The sequence below is a fragment of the Pseudophryne corroboree genome, chromosome 1 (genome assembly GCF_028390025.1).
Source record: "Pseudophryne corroboree isolate aPseCor3 chromosome 1, aPseCor3.hap2, whole genome shotgun sequence".
Taxonomy (NCBI): Eukaryota; Metazoa; Chordata; class Amphibia; order Anura; family Myobatrachidae; genus Pseudophryne; species Pseudophryne corroboree.
The window spans coordinates 1,211,470,311-1,211,491,397 of NC_086444.1; the positions used below are offsets into that span (position 1 = coordinate 1,211,470,311).

The 21,087-nt window shown below is 40.4% G+C and overlaps 2 pseudogenes; one reads left to right on the forward strand and one right to left on the reverse strand.

The window, feature by feature from the left end:
- Positions 1-311: 311 nt before the first annotated feature.
- LOC135051582 (vomeronasal type-2 receptor 26-like) lies at positions 312-12,228 on the forward strand (annotated as a pseudogene).
- A 4,534-nt stretch (positions 12,229-16,762) lies between these two features.
- LOC134935030 (5S ribosomal RNA) lies at positions 16,763-16,882 on the reverse strand (annotated as a pseudogene).
- Positions 16,883-21,087: the final 4,205 nt, after the last annotated feature.

Genomic DNA, 21,087 nt, shown 5'->3' on the forward strand with positions numbered 1-21,087 from the left:
GTGTCTGTTTGTGTATTTCTAATTTTAATGCATACTAATTAAAAGTTAAGTTTTATTTTAAAGAGTGCCCCAACACAGAGTCTTTCTTTTCCTTTTGAAACCTCGTGTGTGAATGGAACACAGCACAGGAGCAGGATATGATGAACACTAGAAGCAGCACAGCCATGGACAGAGGAGCAGCCTTTAGCAGCAAGCTAAGGAGAGCAGAGCAGAGTACAGCATCGTAGCACCTGAATCAAAGCAGCGGGAACTTATAAAGGTTTCCAAAAACCAGAAGATTCTGACTCCAGCTCAAGTCATTTTGCCTCGATATGGAGCCCGGAATTGGCAGGGAGATACAGGTGGTGGGTCTTGATCCCCTCGGATCGGGAAAGTTCAGGTGGGCTCAAAGCTCAGAGATCCAAGCACGCTCATCTCTAGTTCCTACTGAAGATTTCTAAAACCTGGCATTGTGTGTACACTGCTGTACAGCATGTCCATTGCTGTTTATTTATTATTTAATCCTTAAAATGACTGTTATGTGTTTCATTTATTTACAGGCCTGTAGCTCGTCACTACAGATATGTCTTATCCTTTATTTATGCTATTGATGAGATAAACCAGAACCCTGATCTATTACCCAACATCACTCTGGGATACCATGCAGCTGATTCCTGTAACAGTGTAAACAAGGCTATGGAGAGTACTATACAGATAATATCTGGTGCTGGGAAGACAATTCCTAACTTTTCCTGTCGAGATCATGGCAAATTGTCTGGTTTTATCGGAGACTTAACTTCAGAGAGATCCTTACACATAGCGGAGATATTAAACCTTTATGGATACACCCAGGTAATATATATTTAATATTCAAATAATATTAATGCGTTTTTGTGCTGGTGAGTGACTGCTGGGAGTGGGCAAGGGGGCACTGGGTTGGTCCACTCCTGTGGGCAACATATCACCATGGGGTTTCTGTTTTTTTAAGAAGTTTTAATATACTTGAGTTTCCTGTTCTTCCATAGACTATGGTATTGTCCCACAGCTGGTTCAGCCTGGTGTTGGTTATTGCAAACTCTGGGTTGGTCCTATGCCATTTTATCCCCCCATTTTTCAGTACCAGATAAAGCTGAGAGGTGCAGGGCTGGTTACTGATTGGGGGGGAGGGGCATGTTTTCTTTTTTCCTATTTTAATTTAGCCAGTGCCTCCCCTGGCATTCTCCTCACTGCGTATAGTATTACTGCAGAATAAATAGTGGATACAAAGTGGCTCCTCGAGTCCCTTAAGCATTATGTTATATACATGATGCTTAAGGGACTTGGGACCTGGGTGACAAGTCATAATACAGCTGTAGACATTTATTGATGTGTATCTTTCCAAGCACCTTTACTGTAAATGAGGCTACCAATGTCCTACCACATCTGTGTTTCATTCATCTTAGATCAGCTATGGGGCAACAGATCCTGTTCTAACCAACAAGAAAATGTATCCATCATTTTTCCAGACACTTCCCAGTGACCAGACCCAGTACCTGGCAATTGTTAAGTTACTCAGACATTTTGGATGGACGTGGATTGGCGTAATTACCTCTGATGACGATGATGGAGACAAACAGAGTCAGGAGCTAAAGAAAGTCTCTTCTCTCCATGGTGTCTGCATTGAGTTTATTCTTAAGATAACACCTGAGGAGGGTAATAAATTCCAGTTAATTCCTGAGACAAGCAGAGAGATTTATAATGATTCAACATCCCAAATTGTTGTACTTTGCGGAATAATTTCATTTTCTACAATATATTTCATTGAAATACTGTGTGATGGTGGTCACAGGAAGACCTTCATCTTACCAGTAGGTGCGAATGTTCAGATGGTTTTGGCTTCAAAATATAAGGCATTCTTACATGGAAGTCTGGTATTCTCACCTATCCCCAAAAAGATGCCGCAACTGAAAAGATTCTTAGAAGAGGCTAGCCGCTCAAATCGCCCAAATGACCTTTTACTAGAGTACATACTAGCATTGCATAAGCACTGCTCAACTACAAATTCTTCATTCAATTCAATATTTGAATCTGAGTATAAGATTAAACTTCTCAACTGCAATGAGACTGTGCAACTACGTAACCTTAGCAACCTTAAATATCACACTCATAGCTTTGGCATCACTTACCACGTTTACAAAGCTGTCTATGCCATAGCACATTCTCTGCATGAAATTCAGCTTTATACATCCAGAAATCCAAACACAAGTTACATAAAAAATTATAAAAAAATGCGCCAGGTAATGTATTAATTGTGCTGCAAATGTTTTTTAGATAAACTAATTCTAGCATGACTATTTCACAAAAATGAGGAGTGTGAGGTGAATTACTGCACTGTAATGGATCTTTTAGCAGCCTGGAAGAATGCTGGAGTTCCCCAAGAAGGCTCCCAACAAGAACATAAATCAAACATTAAGAGTGGATTCTCCCTATAGGTGCTGATCCTTGCTAAAAAAGGTCATAAGGGTGTGATAAACCTTATCCATTAAAATTTCACCAAATAGTGAGATACGCTTGTAAAATATTTAAAACAGATTTATTACACATAACATGAATAAAAAATGTGGCAATGGAAATTAATCCTACCAGTGCAGGTAGAAGGAGCCGCAGGTGTTGTAATGCAGAGTACCCCGGGAAATACCCTGCATTGGCTCCCAGTGATAGTTTCCCAAAGCGATACAGCATTCACAGGTCCAGTGATCCGTGATGGCACAAACAGGATAATGCCTACGCGTTTCGGGACTCCAGGTCCCTTTGTCAAGGCTGAATTCAGCCTTGACAATGCAGGGTATTTCCCGGGGTATTTTCTTTGATTTTTCACACCCTTATGACCTTTTTTTTTTAGCAAGGATCAGTGCCTATAGGGAGAATCCACTCTTTATGTTTAATTATAACATGAAGTGTACTCTTCCCTCTTGTTTTTAACCATGCACTATCCTTACACTGGTGCACCCTATCTTTTGTCTACTTCTACCCTTCATCAACTCAGACACTGCTGGCAGGTCTCTGTGTCACCCTGGGTGTGGCTGTGCTCTTGAAATTGTGATGTCATAACATCATGCGAGGGGGTGAGGCTAATGTCTTCAGGAAGTGTAGAATTCACAGGTACATCCTAGTTCCACCTCTCTGTTGTTGTAAATGTACAGTAGATGTTATTGATATTCATATGACTCTATTGATACATACCTTCCAACATGACCCATTCCATTAGGCACAACTTGTTCTGTTCCTGGACTTTACTTGCCAATGGTTGCTCCAGAGGTGGGGCTGCAGCACAGTCCAACATTCAAATAAGGGGGCCACACCAACTGCCAGTGAGTCCTGGCCGGCGGTGTTTGGAGTGGCAGTTGACTTGCTCCCATATTTGAATTTTGGACTGCGCTGTAGCTTTAGTTTTTATTTATTGATGTATTTTAATAAATTGTTACAGTAACAGCATTTGTGTTTTTTGTGTTAAAACAAGTGCAGGCATCTACAGTATAAAGCTGGGTACACACTTGTCCAATCATCCGCAGATCAGACTATTTATATAGTCCTACTGCAGACCTGCTTGCAGATTCTACATCCAAACCATGCTACACACTTGTCCAATTATTCCATAGAGGAATTGAATTAATTATAATGGTAAATTGGGGATAGGGACAGCATAATAAATGTTCATTCCAGTGTGCCCCCCTAAAGGAATAACCAGCCCTGAGCTCTTTGAGGTAGCCCTGGTCCAAAAAATATAGGGGAAGAAAATGTGTAGGCATCCCCCATATTTAATGAACCAGCACTGGGCTTTTGGAGTTGACCCTGGTTCTAAAAATACGGGTAACAAATCAAGTAGGGGGCCCCTTATTTTCTGAACCAGCACCAGGCTCCACTAGCAGGTGTGTAATGCCACAGCTAGGGGACACATTTGACAGTCTCCCGTAGCTGAAGCATTCACCTAACTAGTCAGCCCAGGCCTGAGATTCCTGGGGATTTGGGGACCTCCCCAATAAAGGGTTTTCATCTCTCCAGGGCACTCAAGGCCAGGTCTGAAGCCTGGAGCTATCCCCAGCACCTCTGGGCTGTGGGAGCCGGGTTGATAGTCCATTAGCGAAAGATAGAATAATATTATCTTTTAAAGGAGGACTGCAGGTCCCCGCAAGCCTCCCATGCATGCTGGTACTTGGAGAACCACAAGTTCCAGCATGTGGGGCATTAAGGGCACACTGGTACCTATAGGCCCCTTGTAAAAGAAATATCAAAATAAAAACAGAACACTGAATATTTTAATATTTTATTAGCCAGTACCTTCACCTGGAGGGCAGTGCCTTTAAGCGATTTTAAATGGCCGCCACCCATCCAGGACAAATATTAGCCGGCACTAGGGGGCAGAGATATGACGTGGAAATTGGCTCACTGCAGCCATCTTGAATTTTAAAGATGGCACCATAGTGCCATTTTTGAAATGGGAAGCCGCGCCCACTGCTAAAGTGTGCACAGGTAAAGTGCCCTGTCCCACCGCCTTGCTCCCCACTGCCGAGTTCCACAGCAGCGGCTGATGGTGCCAGTATCCCTCTGGATTCCACACTGACACCATGCTGACAGTGTGTTAGGCTGCCGGGACTGTAGATCAGTTGCATGCTCCAGTATCAGCAGCCCACACTCTACAGTATCAGTTGGTTAGTCGGTGATAGGGTCTCCTAGTTTTTAAGCGTGTTTAAAACCAAGGAGACTCAACAGGTGACCAGGATTGGGTGTGCAGCTTGGTCGGCGGACGGTACACACTTGTCCAATGTCTGACAAACCGGTCGGTCGGGAGTCGGATCTCCCGAGGATTGGACAAGTGTGTACCCAACTTTACTCTTATTTTCTTTGATTTTTTTTAGGGATTAGACAGCAATTCTTCAATTGTCAGCTGCTATATTGACACAGGGTAACCCCTGTGCCACAAAGTTTCCTTAAAACAGTTCATAAGGCGCCAGGCCTCCTGGATTGCCCCATAAGTGTGGTTGACAGGAAATAATCAGTTAAGTATGAAAGACTGTTTCTTGGCACACCATCTCCAAGTTTCATGTTCCAGGGCATCCAATAGTAACTGTGAAAACCCCACATGTCAGGAGCTGCAGACTTGCTCTAACTCCTGGTGCATGCCTCTACTCTGTATTTCAATGTTCACTCCCTAGTCAATAGTGAAAAATAAAGAACCTATTAAAACTATATATAAGGAACTCTGGGGGTCATTCCTCTATGATCGTAGCTGTGCTAAATTTAGCACAGCTACGATCATTCACACTGACATGCGGGGGGACGCCCAGCACAGGGCTATCCCGCCCCGCATGTCAGTGCCCCCCCCCCCCCACAGAAGTGCAAAGGCATCGCACAGCGGCGATGCCTTTGCACTTCAAGAGTAGCTCCCAACCTGTGCAGCTTTAGCGTGCTGGCCGGGAGCTACTCATCGCTCCCCGGGCTGCAGCGGCTGCGTGTGACATCACGCAGCCACTGCGGCCCGCCCCCCATTTGGTCCGGCCACGAAACGGTGGACAAACGCCGCTGTTCCACCCCCCCACCCAGCAACCGCCTCTGCCTGTCAATCAGGCAGAGGCGATCGTAGAGGCCCAACGGATGAATGGGCTACAGGGAGCGAGATGGTGAGGTCACGAGATCAAATCACGCTTCTTCTCCTGGAGGCAGCGGCTGGTACGAAAAGAGGAGCCTGGGGACTCACAAAAGAAAATCTTACAGTGAAATCTCACTAATTCCTTTAAACACTAGATAAGAAGTAAATACTGGGTGTAGTATGGTATGCCGGTGGACGGGCTCCTGGCGGCCAGCATTTCGGCGCCGGAATCCCGACCGCCGGCATACCGACAGCTGGGCAAGCGCAAATGAGCCCCTTGCGGGCTCGCTGCACTTGCCACGTCACAGGAACGGTGGCATGCTACACGCGCAACGATATCTATTCTCCCTCCAGTGGAGTCGTGGACCCCCAAGAGGGAGAAAAGGTGTCGGTATACCGGCGGTCGGGATTCCGGCACCGGTATACTGTGCACCGGGATCCCATCAGCTGGCAAACTGAAGGCCACCCATAAATACTATAGTATTAAACTGAAATTGAATAGATTGTAATTTTAGAAGAGGTTTTTCTAATCAGAAAATGCTAAAAAAGGTATTTTTGCTGATTCTTTTTTTTCCAGGATTTTCCCAATTAGCAATAAACGTAATGTACAATACACATTCATTTACTTGTATTGTATTTATTACACTCATGTCTAACAAAATTATGTTAATTTAAAAATACAAATACATATCCCTTCTTCAAGCACTGTTTAAGAAGAGTTCGTTTTCGAGATCCCACGGGAGAAGACATCTATTTTAATAAGAAAGGAGAAATGACCGATTTCTACTACATTAATAGTTACTCAGTTTTACCTGATAGAAAATATCGCTTCAAGCAAGTTGCATCTTTTAATGCTTCATCTACTGAAGAAGAGCAGCTCGTTTTCAACAATCATCCCATATTTTGGAAACATGGTCTGGTTAGTGTCCTGCTTTACTGAGCAAAAAGAAACATAGGTGCCAGCATCTCTTGTGTTCCTCAAAGGGGTTTCCTCAAATGGGTACTGCCAAAAAGCCCAATTTACCAGCTCTCAATCTTTTTAAGAGCCTACTGAAAAAACACACAGTAGAGGTTATAGGTAGATCCATAATAAAACTACTGGTGCACTATAAAGAGGTGGATATACACCGCCACCAAGAGGGTGTATGTGCGGGTAATCTTTGGAGGGGGAAAGGGGGGGCCCATGGCCATCCATCCACTTGTCCCTCAATCTGTACCTTCGGGTATGGAGAAAGAGACTATCGTGTGCTGGGTTGGGGTAAGAGGCAGATGTGGCAGCAGTCAGTCCCCTATCCCCAGAGCCGGCCTTAGGCATAGGCAAACCAGGCAAATGCCTGGGGCATTTGGTATGCTTAGGGGCACCAGCAGCCTCTGCTGATTAAAATGATATGCAGCATGCCTATATTCTGTGTGTGACTGCGGCTGTATCTGCATACGAAATGCTACGTTGCAGTGTATTCCTGGAAATCACTGTAATGTAGCATTTCGTATGCAGATACAGCCGCAGTCGCACACATAATATAGGCATGCTGCATATCATTTTAATCAGTAGAAGCTGCTTGTGCATCCTAGCCACATAGTAATGCAAATAATATGATGCATTTTCAAAAACAAAAGGCGCCCAACGTTAGCAGAGCTGCCAACTGACCCATGCCAGGCATCTCCTGCAGAACTAGCGGCGGTGCTAGGGGGCACCAGCCAAAATCTTGCCTAGGGCATCATATTGGTTAGGGCCTGCTCTGCCTACCCCTGTGTGGTGAGCGGGGAAATCTGTCCCTCTGACCAGCCTGCCCTGAGCCAACGACGCCCCCTGAGTATTTTTGATCTGCTAATAAGAAGGGGGCCTGGCCACACCTCCCCAAGATAGCCATACCTCCTTCAAGTACTGGGGCCCGGCAGAGCTGTCAGCAGCCCAGTGTATATATGTAGTTTACTTGCAGCAAATGTAGCAAAAGTTTGCACTGAAACTTCACAAAGGATAACAACAAGAACTAGAAATCACTGTGCTAATGTAAACTAAGAATCAGAAATCAATGAAGTCTGGCATCGGAAACATGCAAATGATGACAGTGAGGCATTCAGCTGCTTCTGTGTGCCCCTACAAGAAGAGCCTGCACAAAGCAGCAAAAAATAGCTGAATATCCACTGTCACCAGTAGCACACTTCCACTAATACAGTACATCTAGCCGCAACTCACCGGAGTGACTGTGACCAGTCTGGGATAAGCGGGTTCTCTACCATTGCTGCAACGCCCATCCCAGCACATACATCCACTTGTTTGACACCAAAGATGATAAGGATTGCAATTAAAGTACTGCAGCATTAAAGACTGTGGAAGTCTGTTATAAAACCTGTTGCATATCATATTTGGTAATCCAGACAATCAGCTCCCAACTGTTATGTGTTCAGCTCCTAACTGTCATGTGAGAGTTGGGAGCTGATTGGCTGGAGCATCATTTATCATATGTAACAGTTTTATCATTCACATGTTTTATCACTTGTTGATAAATGAACCGCTTAGAATTGATAAGTCATTGGTATGTTTCACCTAAAATGCATTCTAGCCTCAAACAGAGGGATATTCATGGCAAGAGACTCCTTTATTACCAAAGCGAACATGGCAATGCAATTTAGTGTTAGGGATTATTTACTAACAGTTTTTTTTATATAATGCAGCAAATTCCATTGCGCTTTACAACTGGACACAATGATAAGACAAAACTGGGTAATTACAAATTACAGCCATAGAGGTAGGAAGGCCCTGCTCTGCTCTGCTTACAATCTATGGGGAAACAGGCACTGATACACAAAGATAGGTTCTATCTATTGCATAGTTGTCCACCAGTTTGTAAAGGTTCTTGGTGGGCTGCCTGATATCACTTCACAGCAATGATGAACCAGGGTCAGGAGGAAGGGGGAGTGAAGAATTAAATATGTGGGGGATTATGTGTGGACTGTATAGTGGGGATATAATCAGATAGGAAAGCTTATGAAGGTAATTTGAGCGGTTCTGGAATGTGATAAGCTTGTCTGAAGAGGTGAGTTTTCATGGAACGCTTGAAGGTTTGGAGACTAGGGGAGAGTCTTATTGTGCGTGGTACGGCATTCCACACAGTGGGTGCAGCCGAAGAAAGTCCTGTAATCGTGCATGGGAGCAAGTAAAGAGTGTGGATAAGAGACGTAGATCTTGTGAAGAGCGAAGAGGTCGGGTTGGAAGATATTTTGAGATAAGTGAAGAGATGTATGTTGGTGCAGTTTGGTTAATAGCCTTGTGTGTGAGTAAAAGTATTTTATATTGAATACGGTAGAATATAGGTAGCCATTGGAGGGACTGACAGAGCGGATCTGCAGACGATAAATATCTAGCAAGGAAAATTAACCTCGCAGCTGCATTTAGAATGGATTGTAGTGGTGAGAGTATCTTTTTGGTAAGACCAATAAGAAGACTATTGCAATAATCAATGCGTGAGATGATGAGAGCGTGGATTAGAGTTTTTGCTGTGTCATGTGTAAGATATGGTCGTATTGTGGATTGGTTTTTTAGATGCATGTAACATGATTTTGAGACAGATTGAATGTGGGGAACAAAGGACAGTTCTGAATCAAGTATGACACCTAGGCAGCGATCTTGTGGGGTAGGTTTGATTATCGAGCTCTCAACAGTGATGGAGAATTAAGGTTGGTACCTACTATTGGCTGGTGGAAATATAATTATCTCTGTTTTGAAAATATTAAGTTTGAAATGGTGAGATGACATCCAAGATGAAATGGCAGACAGGCATTCAGTGACACGGCCCAATACAGATGGTGACATATCTGGGGAGGATAGGTAGATTTGAGTATCATCTGCATACAGATGATACTGAAATACAAAAGAGCTGATTAGTTTTCCAAGATATAAAGTATAGACTGAGAAAAGCAGAGGACCTAAGACCGAACCCTGCGATACTCCAACTGATAGAGGTAGCGAAGAGGAGGTGGATTCAGAAAAGCGGACACAGAAGGAGCGATTAGATAGGTAGGATAGAAACCAAGAAAGGGTCGTGTCCTGAATACCTAGGAAATTTAGTGTCTGAATGAGAAGAGAATGGTCAACCCTGTCAAAAGTAGCAGAGAGTTCTTTTTTTTTTATCCCCTGTGGGATTCCTGGTGATGTATTGCTGCACTAGTGGCCTTATAGTGTTATTTTTAACTTTAATTAGGCCGGGACTGTTTAGGGGTGATGTCACGCAGTCTCTGGCTTCAGACTCCAGCATTGGTGGACCACTGTAGGATTGAGAGAGGGGTTCATTGCTATACTTATCAGTAGTGCTGGAGGGATCCATCCTGGAGTGCAGTGGGGAGAGCTGTGGGCAGGAAGATGTGGGCATGCCGGCAGTTAGGAGAGCTGCCGCTGCGGTGAGTAAGGAGAGACCAGTGAGTGGCGACTGGCAAGCAGTATTAAGCGGGGAAGTGTAAAGACTGCTTATACCTCAGAGTCAGCAGATGGAATCAAATCCCGTGATTAGGGTATTTCCACTTTTCTCAAATGGGGAGTGACAGGTAAAGAGAGCCAACTTTTATCAAAGAATGAATTCCATATGATAGGTATACTAATTTCTGGAAATTATCATTTGAGGTGATGGAGGGTCAGGTTTTTTCCATTTGTCTTCCAGCTGCAAGTAGTGGCTGTGCCTATGTACCATAGACATTTATTGTGATGTCGGGTGACAGAGGGGAGTCCCAATGAAAGAATAAAAAATGTTGGTTCAGGTGGGGTGTTGATTTGGAGAGTGTTAAATATGAAGTATGACATCTCACCATAGATTTAAGAGTGTAGAACACGGCCTTTGGTGGCATACTGTAGTATCTCCAGCATCTATCCGATAAGTCTGTGAACATTTTTCTTAAACAAGGTGGCACATAATACATTCTCTACAGAAGTGTACAAACTTTTTTTTTTTTAAACACAGATATAGCTAGAGGCAGCATTCTCTTGGATATATGTCCACCTGCACTTCCCCCAGGTCTGGTTCTCAGGCTGACTCATGCAGGTCATGGGGAGACATTTTTGGTATAATTTTTACTATTTTTCTTACTGCTGATATTACTTTCTAGGTTCCTGTGTCTGTATGTTCTACAGATTGTTCTTCAGGATACAGAAGAGTTTTAAAGAGCGGGATCCATCAGTGCTGCTTTGAATGTGTACAATGCTCAAATGGAGAAATATCCAATGACACAGGTGAAAATGTTTCCTATGTTTCTCAGTCACAGTAAACTCATTAAAGCTAATTTCTGAAGCCACCAGCATGTGAACATGGAAATCTATTCAACTCACTTTCTGCTAATTGCTAAGTACTTTATCCATTGCTTTTTATGAGCACAGGATACAAATCTAAACTTTTTTCTTTGCTTTACGGTATCTCATTATATTATATTAAGCAATAAAGAAATAGCTGCTGTTTTCTTGCACATTTGCTGGGTACTTTATGACATTCTTGTGCTGACAAGCTGGGTTATATGGATTGAATTGTTGACTGTTCACAGAGTGATCCATAAATTATCATTTTTTGTGTATGCAGTTTATTAATATATATTCACATATCTGACACTTGGGATCTTTTTTCTTCTACAAAGTCATTTGCAAACTCACACTCATATTTGCTAAGATAATTATATTATTTTTACATATATTTTAACAATTTCTAGACAAAACGTCATGCCAGAAGTGCCCAGAAGATGAGTGGCCAAATGACAGAAACCAGTGTGTTCCGAAACTAGTTGAATTCCTGTCCTACATGGATGACCCCATAGCTCTTGCTGTCTGCATTATTTCCATATTATTTTTCGTTAAAACTTTGATTATTTTGGTCATCTTCATTGTATTCCAGGACACTCCAATCATCAAAGCCAATAATAAACACCTGAGTTTTCTTCTTCTGGTCTCCATCATGCTGAGCTTCCTCTTCGTACTGCTATTTCTGGGACGTCCCGTACATATAACATGTATGCTTCGGCAAACCTCCTTTGGGATCATCTTCTCAATAGAAATCTCTTGCATTCTGGCCAAGACTATAATGGTCTACTTGGCTTTCAATGCCACCAAACCTGGAAGCTCATAAAGAAAACTTATTGGAGTGAAAATTACCAACTATGTGGTCCTTATTTGTTCATTTATCCAAGTTGTAATCAGTATCGTTTGGCTATGTGTATCACCTCCATTTCCAGAAAGCAACAACTACACATATATCGATAAAATTATTATACAGTGTAATGAAGGCTCAATATTGGCATTTTCCATTCTCCTGGGTTACATGGGGCTTCTCGCAGCTGTGAGTTTCATTGCAGCTTTCCTGGCCAGAAACTTGCCAGATAGTTTTAATGAAGCCAAATACATCACTTTCAGCATGCTGGTGTTCTGCAGTGTCTGGGTGACTTTTATCCCGGCATATATGAGTGTCACTGGGAAAAGAACAGTGCTTGTAGAGATATTTGCTATAGTGTCTTCAAGTGTTGGGATATTGGGTTGTATATTTTATCCCAAATGTTATATCATATTGGTGAGGCCAGAATTAAATTCCAAAAGTAATTTACTAGTAAAAATAAAACATTGCAGACATTCACTTAAGTACAATAGTAATTAGATATAATTATTATGTTTAACTGCTTCTAGACTCACAGCATGATTTTTTTCTAACCATGCAGGGACCCAGAGCTGGCTTTCTGGTGTCTACACAGTTATTGTTGACATTGTGACGTTAGGCAATCTATACTGAAACCAATAGAAGTCATTGATGAGAGAAGTTTTCCTCAGTCAAGTTAGCTATAAGGAAGATAACTTGCACAGGAATTATTTGTATTTGCTTTTATTGCTTATGAACACACAGTAACTATATCCTGATTTGTGTCTTGCAAAGATGAGTCTTAAGGGCTTGGTCATAGGTGTGGTAAGTGGAAAAATTGTCAGTATTTATCTAGTACATTCTAGAAAAAGGAATGTAGCAGCTAGTTTCTATGGCAACTTTTCCACTTGTCCACTACTCCACTCTTTAGAAGGCTTGCTACATCTCCCTCAAAGTGTGATAGAGTAAGGCAGTGAGTTCTGGTGCAGTGGTACGGCATGGGAGAAATCTTCATTCCAGGAATGAGAGGATGGGACCAGAGCTTTGGTGAGGCCATTGTAGAGTGTAGAGGATGGGAGTGAGTGTGAATAGATAAGAGGTTGGAGATTTAGTAGGGAGTGGGGTGTTTTAGGGACTTATGTGTGAGGGTGAGGAGTTTGAACTCTACTTTGAGTTACATGAGCAGCCAGTGCAGTACGGTAGTTCCTAGAGGGGGAAGGGTGAGCAAGAGTGGGGGGAGAGGTGAATGAGATGATTATCTGCAATAAGGGAAGATTCAAGTTAGGAAAGGAGTATGAGAAGAAGGCAACAAAAGTGGAGGTTGCAAAAAGTCCACACAAAAAATATCAAGTGCATGGATAACGGTTTTGGCGAATGACAGATATACATAAAATTTACGGTATATAATTAAAGTAATAAACATTTGAATTTGCTTTAAAAAATGTAAACTGAGGTTTTGAGATGTTTTGTAAATGTTGTGAACGTTAAAGCGGTCAGTGTATAAAGACTATGAATTCATTTTTCAAATAAAATCGAACAAAAATATTTTCTATATAACATAGTTTATCTAATACTATATTAATTATAATAAACTTGAAACATTCTAGTAAAACATAGAGTCAGCATACATTACAATTGGTCAGCTTTGTAGTATAAGCCATGACAGTGGCTGAACACCTGTACAGAAATCAAACATATCAAGCATATCAACAGTAACATAAAATTACATTGACAACCTTATTAGATCTATATAATTAAAATCATCCACAATGGAGGAGTAATTGCATTAAATTCTTAAGGTCAGTCAAATTTGTTGCCTGATCTTAACTGGGAAATTAATTGGCACAAATACATTTCTTACAATTTTTTTTACAAAAAAAAAATAGAGTAAAATGAGAATGAGCATAACGCAACTAACTCATTTTAATTTACATTTAAATTGTTGCATTTCACATGTTTACCAGTCATTGTCAGATACCCTATAAGCTTATGCCGACACCTTCACATTCAAACAAAATAAAGTGTTCAAATTATGAACCGAGCCATGATTCTCTCTGTGACTGAACCTATAAAATGAATTAATCACTAATGTCTAATCTCAATAATATTTTTATATCCCAGAATTGTATAATGGAGCACATATCATTCATAACTGGATCGAAACAATAGAAAAATGTAAGACTTTATAGTGGTTTATTATTACTTAATAGATAATTAATCCTTCCCATTAATTATATTGCTATTCCATTGTGTGTACTGTACTTTGCACTCATTTACCTGATGTACTCTACAAAATTCATAGTGTGTTTCTAAATGGTTATGCTTACTGCAAGGTTCAATGAAAATCTACATAATTGAATAGTAAATAAATATTTTGTGTGAAACTTGTATTAGGTTATGTTATTTTAATGGTGGTTTTCTAAGCAAACCAAAATTTCCATATTGGTCATTAGAAACAGCATGCACACTACATCTTATGTTTCTGTAGGAGAATCATATCTCTGTCATTTGTGACATGTTAAAAAGTTTATCATAATGGATGAAAAGCTCATGGAATAGCTTTCCTCTATTGTATAATCATGAAATGAAGAAACTGTGTAGTTTAGTATTACTAAATAATGACTTTTAATAATAATTCTAAGGAATAGATCTGGCAAATATTTTATTGTTGTCATATTTGGAGAATAAAATACAATAGAAACATTTACATATAATGAAACATGTAATAAAACAAAACACACACACACACACACACACACACACACACACACACACACACACACACACACACATATATAAAATTTGATATAGTTTTTTATTTTAACTCCAAAGTTAAACCAAACGCTCACCACTGAGAATGAGATAAAAAAAAGTCAAATACACAAAAAATTATATTTTTTACACATTTTTTTAGGTGATACATTGTCACACTACGTTTGCATGTTATTTGGTGTATATATATATATATATATATATATATATATATATAAATAAGCGGAATATAAGCGGCACTCACCAGACTGCAGAACTTAATTAAAATGTCCTTTATTAGGGACCCTAATAAAGGACATTTTAATTAGGTTCTGCAGTCTGGTGAGTGCCGCTTATATTCCACTTCTACAAATAGCCTATATGGCTTAAGAGGGCACCGCAGCAAGTAAACGTGTATTAACCAGGGGAGTGCCGGACGAGTGGAGTCGATATATATATTTTTTTTGTCAAAAAAATGGAGAGCGCACTCTTGAATATATAAAAAATAACAACTTTTACTTGTAACATCTGATTACATACATTGAGGTTAAAATTCAACAGCAAAGGTGTTTCCACCGTGACTTATCCATTCACGTCTTCTGATCCACGGCTTGTCCCACCACTGGCTCTGATTCCAGAGGATGACGTCCCAGCATCCACGTCACTCAGCCACGCCCAACGCGTTTTGTACTTCAGGTACTTCGTCAGGGGGACCCCCTGACAAAGTACCTGAAGTACGAAACGCGTTGGCCGTGGCTGAGTGGACGCTGTGACGTCATCCTCTAGAATCAGAGCCGATGGTGGGACAAGCCATGGATCAGAAGACGTGAACGGATAAGTCGCTCTTGGAAACACCTTTGCTGTTGAATTTCAACCTCAATGTATGTAATCAGATGTTACAAGTAAAAGTTGTTTTTTATATATTCAAGAATGCGCTCTCCATTTTTTGACAGTCTTTAACATTACTCCAGTGGCATGGAGGGGATTTGAAGCTGCACTCAATTTGGAATTAATCTCTGGATAACAGCAGATCCTTTTGCGCTATACTGAACATTGTGGAGAATGTATATATATATATATATATATATATATATGTATGTAGTTGGGGGGGAGGGGGTTTAGCGACCAATGGTGTCTAAAAGAATCTCACTTTAGGTGAATAGTTTAAGAATAAAATACAATTTATTAATGTGTAAAATTTAAAATGACAAAAACTTTTTCTAAAAAATGGGATAAAAACTATACATACAGAAATATATAATACCAGTTAAAAATGAATAAATAGTAAAAAGATTCCTTAACTTGGTATGTAGTCACTGCCAGATAGCCCAACGCGTTTCGTCCTTAAGACTTCATCAAGGGGTGTTGGCAGACTGGGACCAGGCATCTATTTATACCAATGCTAATCTGGTGTCAATTATGACATCATTTCCTGTTGATACCACATGATATTTTGTGACAGACTAAGAGCTATTATTTTACATTGGTGAGTGACATAGTTAGATAATATATAAGTTCCATATGTTAATTATTTGTTTTAGGAGCAGGTTTGGAGTTCAGAAAACCGAATAAATCCATCAGAAGGTGCGCCGATGCGTTTTCCGCCCCACTTCCGGTTTCTCGGCGTCGCGTCACTTCCGCCCCACTTCCGGAAACCGGACTGTGCATGCGCCCGCGATCTCCAATGCTTCTAGTATCAAGAGAGCTGAGTTTTGAGTTCATAGTTCTCTCAGCGGCGGCCATCTTTGTAGAGATTTTTCCTTCAGTCTCTCTATGCGGCGGCCATCTTAATGGAGGGCAGCAGTATGGACATTTATAGTGTTTTTTAGCATAGAAATAGGAAATAAATAGAAAAAGGGGATTAATGCATGTAAAAACGATGACAGTACAGCATTTTATATTTAGAATGAAAGAGCAACATCTGACCATAAAGGGATATCGATATACTTATAAAAGGAGATTAAATATATATTTACAGTAAATTATATACATAAATAATATATAGATAATAATAAATAAATAATAATAAGTGCATATAGTTGAATGATTGTTAATTACAGTAAAAGTGCTTTGTGCATATTGCCTGATGCAGATTAGGGCGGTATATTAAAAGTGCTTTGTGCATATTACAGTGCTTAGTGCAGGTTTACAAGGTGCAGATCGGGGCGGTGAGGGGAGGGATGGTATTAAGTGTATATTTTTATCGTGCTTAATGTCTGTTAAATGATATATTAGTATAGCTATTTTGGCTAGTTAGTCAGGATAATAATACTGACATGCTCATGTAGGCTTTTTTTAATTAGTTTGGTTACAGTACCTGATCTTCCCAGGTGGTCTCCCTGTTCTGGTACTGATCAGGCCCGACACTGCTTCGCTTCCAAGATCGGACGAGATTGGGCATGTCCAGTGTGGTTTGACTGTAAAAATCACTTACCATACATGTGTCAGCGTGATTTATGATACGACTATGCACGTTTTAGTGGAGGGGTGGTGGAGGTGGGAGAAGGATATAGTGGTGGTGGTGGTGGTGGGGGGGGGGGGTAATGGCCAATGCGTGAGATGAGAAGATGTATTTAAGTGTTTCAGGATCCGACCGTGTGGTCCTGGTGCCAGGAATGAGATTACAGGAACGGCGCAATTTCATAGTAGTCGTTGAATCCCTTTGGGTGAAGTGTCTGCAGTTGGAAGATCCAGTACATTTCTCTGCGTGATAGTCTGTTGGCCAGATCGCCACCTCTTTCGCCCAGTTTCACAAGTTCGATAGCTTTGAAGGTCAATGCTTCTGGGTTTGAGTCATGTGCTAAGTTGAAGTGTCTGGATACTGCGTGTGTTTCTATTTTATTCTTTATATTGCGGACGTGTTCTTGGATTCTTATTTTGAGGGGTCTCTTAGTCTTTCCCACGTATTGCTTTCCGCACCCACATTCTAAAAGGTAGATCACTGATTGGGTATTACAGTTTATGAAGTCTTTGATTTTGTGAGTTTCCCTTTTTTCCGTGTCCGTAAAAGTCTTCCTTACTGGGTGTAAGTACCTGCAGATATTACATCGGCCGCACTTATAGGAGCCAGTGCATTTTGGCATTCTTAAATCTTCTTTAGTATCCTTACGTAACATGCTGGGGGCTAGTGTATCTTTAAGATTTTTTGATTTTCTGAAGATGATCTCGGGGCGAGGAGGTAGAATTTCTTTGAGTACTGGATCCATTAGTAGGATTCCCCAATGGTTCTTGAGTGAGTCTCTAATGGTTTTTTCATGACGGTTATATGTGGTGATAAAGGAGATGGAGTCCTTTTTTGTTTCTTTGGTCTTATATTCTAGTAGTGTAGATCTTTCTAGGGCTTTTGCTTTAGTGGCTGCTTCTTCTAAAATATTCGTAGGGTACTCTTTATCCTTGAATCTTTGTTTGTATTTCTCGATTTGGGCTTCACATTCTTCCTGGTTAGTACAGTTTCTCTTTATCCTGTTAAATTGGGAGAAGGGGATATTATTTTTCCATTTCTTTAGATGATTGCTTCTGTAGTGCAGGTAGCTATTCGTATCGACTTGCTTGATGAAGTTTTTTGTCTCGATTTTACTGTCCTTACCCATTAAAACCAGATCAAGAAATTCAATAGACTCTTGGTTGATCTTGGATGTAAAAACGAGATTCATATCATTATTACTCAGATGTTCAAGGAATTCATAAAATCTTTCTTCTGTTCCATCCCAGATGATTAAAATGTCATCTATGTAGCGACGGTAAAAGATTAAGTGTTCCTTAAAATCATGTTTGCCATATATAAAATTCTTCTCCCAGCTGCCCATAAAAAGATTTGCGAAACTTGGTGCAAAAATTGTACCCATCGCGGTCCCACATCGTTGTAAATAAAAGTCCTCTAAAAATTTAAAATAATTGTGTTGAAGGATAAAAAACATGACATCACAGATAAAATCTTTATGGGAGGTTGTTAGTGTTGTATCATTCTCCAAGAAATCTCTGCATGCGGTTACACCTTTTTGATGATCTATACAGGTGTATAGTGATTGAACATCTATTGTTGCCCACTTGAAGGTGTCTTTCCACACAAAATCTTTTAGGGAGTTCAATACAGAAGTGGTGTCCTTTAAAAAAGATGGTAAATCTTTTACGTGGGGTTTTAAAAAGACATCTACATATTCTGATAAGTTTGATGTGAGAGAATCGATACCCGCCACTATAGGTCTTCCAGGCGGGTTTTCCAGATTTTTGTGGATTTTCGGCAGGAAATAAAAAATAGGGGTAATGGGATCTGATTTAAACAAGAATTGGAATTCTCCCTTCGTAAGAATGTCCGTACGTAGACCACGCACTAGCAGTGTTCTCAGTTCTTCGATGAAAGCATCTTTAGGGTCATTGGACAATTTCATATAGGAAGCGTTGTCTCCCAATAGTCTCTCTGCTTCTGTGATATACTTATCACGGTCCATTATGACCAGACCCCCCCCTTTGTCAGCTTGTTTTAAAATAATTTCCTGGTTTTTCTGTAGCTTTTTTAATGCCTCTTTTTCTCGATTCGTGATGTTCTTCTCCTTTATTTTCTCTAGATCGGTGTCGCATAGGTCCTTTTTTACCATTTCATAAAAAATATTAATGTTACTCCCTTTTGATTCTAATGGATAAAACTTAGAATTAGGTTTCAAACCTGATTTTGATTGGGTTTCATAATTACTAATAATGGCATTATCTTTCTTTAGAAAGTGTCTCTTCAGTGTAAGTTTTCTGATGAACTTGTTTAAGTCAATGAAGGTCTCAAATTTATTGAGACCACCTGTGGGTGCGAATGTGAGACCTTTGTTGAGCAACGAGACCTCCGGTTTTGATAATACATGTTTTGAAAGGTTGAAAATTCCTTTTTCCTTCATATCTGTCATTATAGCGCTCTTTTCTTGTTCTCTCTTCCTCCTACTGCCCCGTTTTCCTCTTCTTCTGTATATCTTCTTTTCAGTGGTGATGCCAGGCGGACATCCTCTTTCAGGGAATTTCCTGTGGTTTCTTTTGGTCTTGTTCCTGTTCTCTGGGCTAAAAAAGCCTGGTCACTGCTAGAGTTGAATCGTTGTAGTGTTGTGAATCTGTTCTGCAACCTTACAGTTGGAGATGGTGAAATTCCTTCTTGATTCCGTGATGGTCTTCTTTTTATTGGAACGGTTTTCCAATACTGTCTGTCTGTTCTGTTTATCTGCTGATTCATGGTTCCAAACCTACTCCAATTCTTTATCTTTCCTTGTTCGTAGTCTGTTTTGTCCCTTAGAAATTTCTTTTCTTTATTCTTAGTGACTTCTCCTTCAATATGCTCCATTTTTCTATGAAGAACTTTCTCGTTAATTTTATAGTCCTCTTTATCTTTAAAAGGTTCCAGTTCAGTTTCTTTATGTTGGATATTCTTTTCTAATTCCAAGAGGGAGTTCTTCTTTTCCTCAATCAGAAGTTTCATGAGTTCAATGGAACAGTTATGTAATGTTTTATCCCATTTTTCTAAAAATGCCGCGTCAAGATTACCGAATGTGGGTTGTTTGAGGAGTCTGAGTCCCCTGGGAATTCTATTAACTGATATATAATGCTCCAGACCCTTGATGTCCCACCATGTTTTCACTTCTTTGGTGAGGAGTCTTTCTATGCCCCAAAATAATTCATCTAAATCACATGGTGGTGAGGGTTCATTGGGGTGTTGTTTCTCATTAAATATTTTTTGGCACCAGTTTTGTCTTTTGGTTGCTCTATCTGAATTTCTCCACATTCTTCTAAAAACGTTGTGATGCACCAGGCAGCAATAAAAATAATTGCCCAAAAATTTTAGAAATAGAAAAAATTACTGCGCCACTTGTGTTCACCAACGTTAAATAGACCTGAATATAGATGTAAACAATATTGATCTGACACTCCCTAGAAATTTAAAAGGGCGTCTGCTTACCCCCTAACAGGGATGGCGGTTCCCTGTATAAGAGAATTCAATGTAGTTGGGGGGGAGGGGGTTTAGCGACCAATGGTGTCTAAAAGAATCTCACTTTAGGTGAATAGTTTAAGAATAAAATACAATTTATTAATGTGTAAAATTTAAAATGACAAAAACTTTTTCTAAAAAATGGGATAAAAACTATACATACAGAAATATATAATACCAGTTAAAAATGAATAAATAGTAAAAAGATTCCTTAACTTGGTATGTAGTCACTGCCAGATAGCCCAACGCGTTTCGTCCTTAAGACTTCATCAAGGGGTGTTGGCAGACTGGGACCAGGCATCTATTTATACCAATACTAATCTGGTGTCAATTATGACATCATTTCCTGTTGATACCACATGATATTTTGTGACAGACTAAGAGCTATTATTTTACATTGGTGAGTGACATAGTTAGATAATATATAAGTTCCATATGTTAATTATTTGTTTTAGGAGCAGGTTTGGAGTTCAGAAAACAGAATAAATCCATCAGAAGGTGCGCCGATGCGTTTTCCGCCCCACTTCCGGTTTCTCGGCGTCGCGTCACTTCCGCCCCACTTCCGGAAACCGGACTGCGCATGCGCCCGCGATCTCCAATGCTTCTAGTATCAAGAGAGCTGAGTTTTGAGTTCATAGTTCTCTCAGCGGCGGCCATCTTTGTAGAGATTT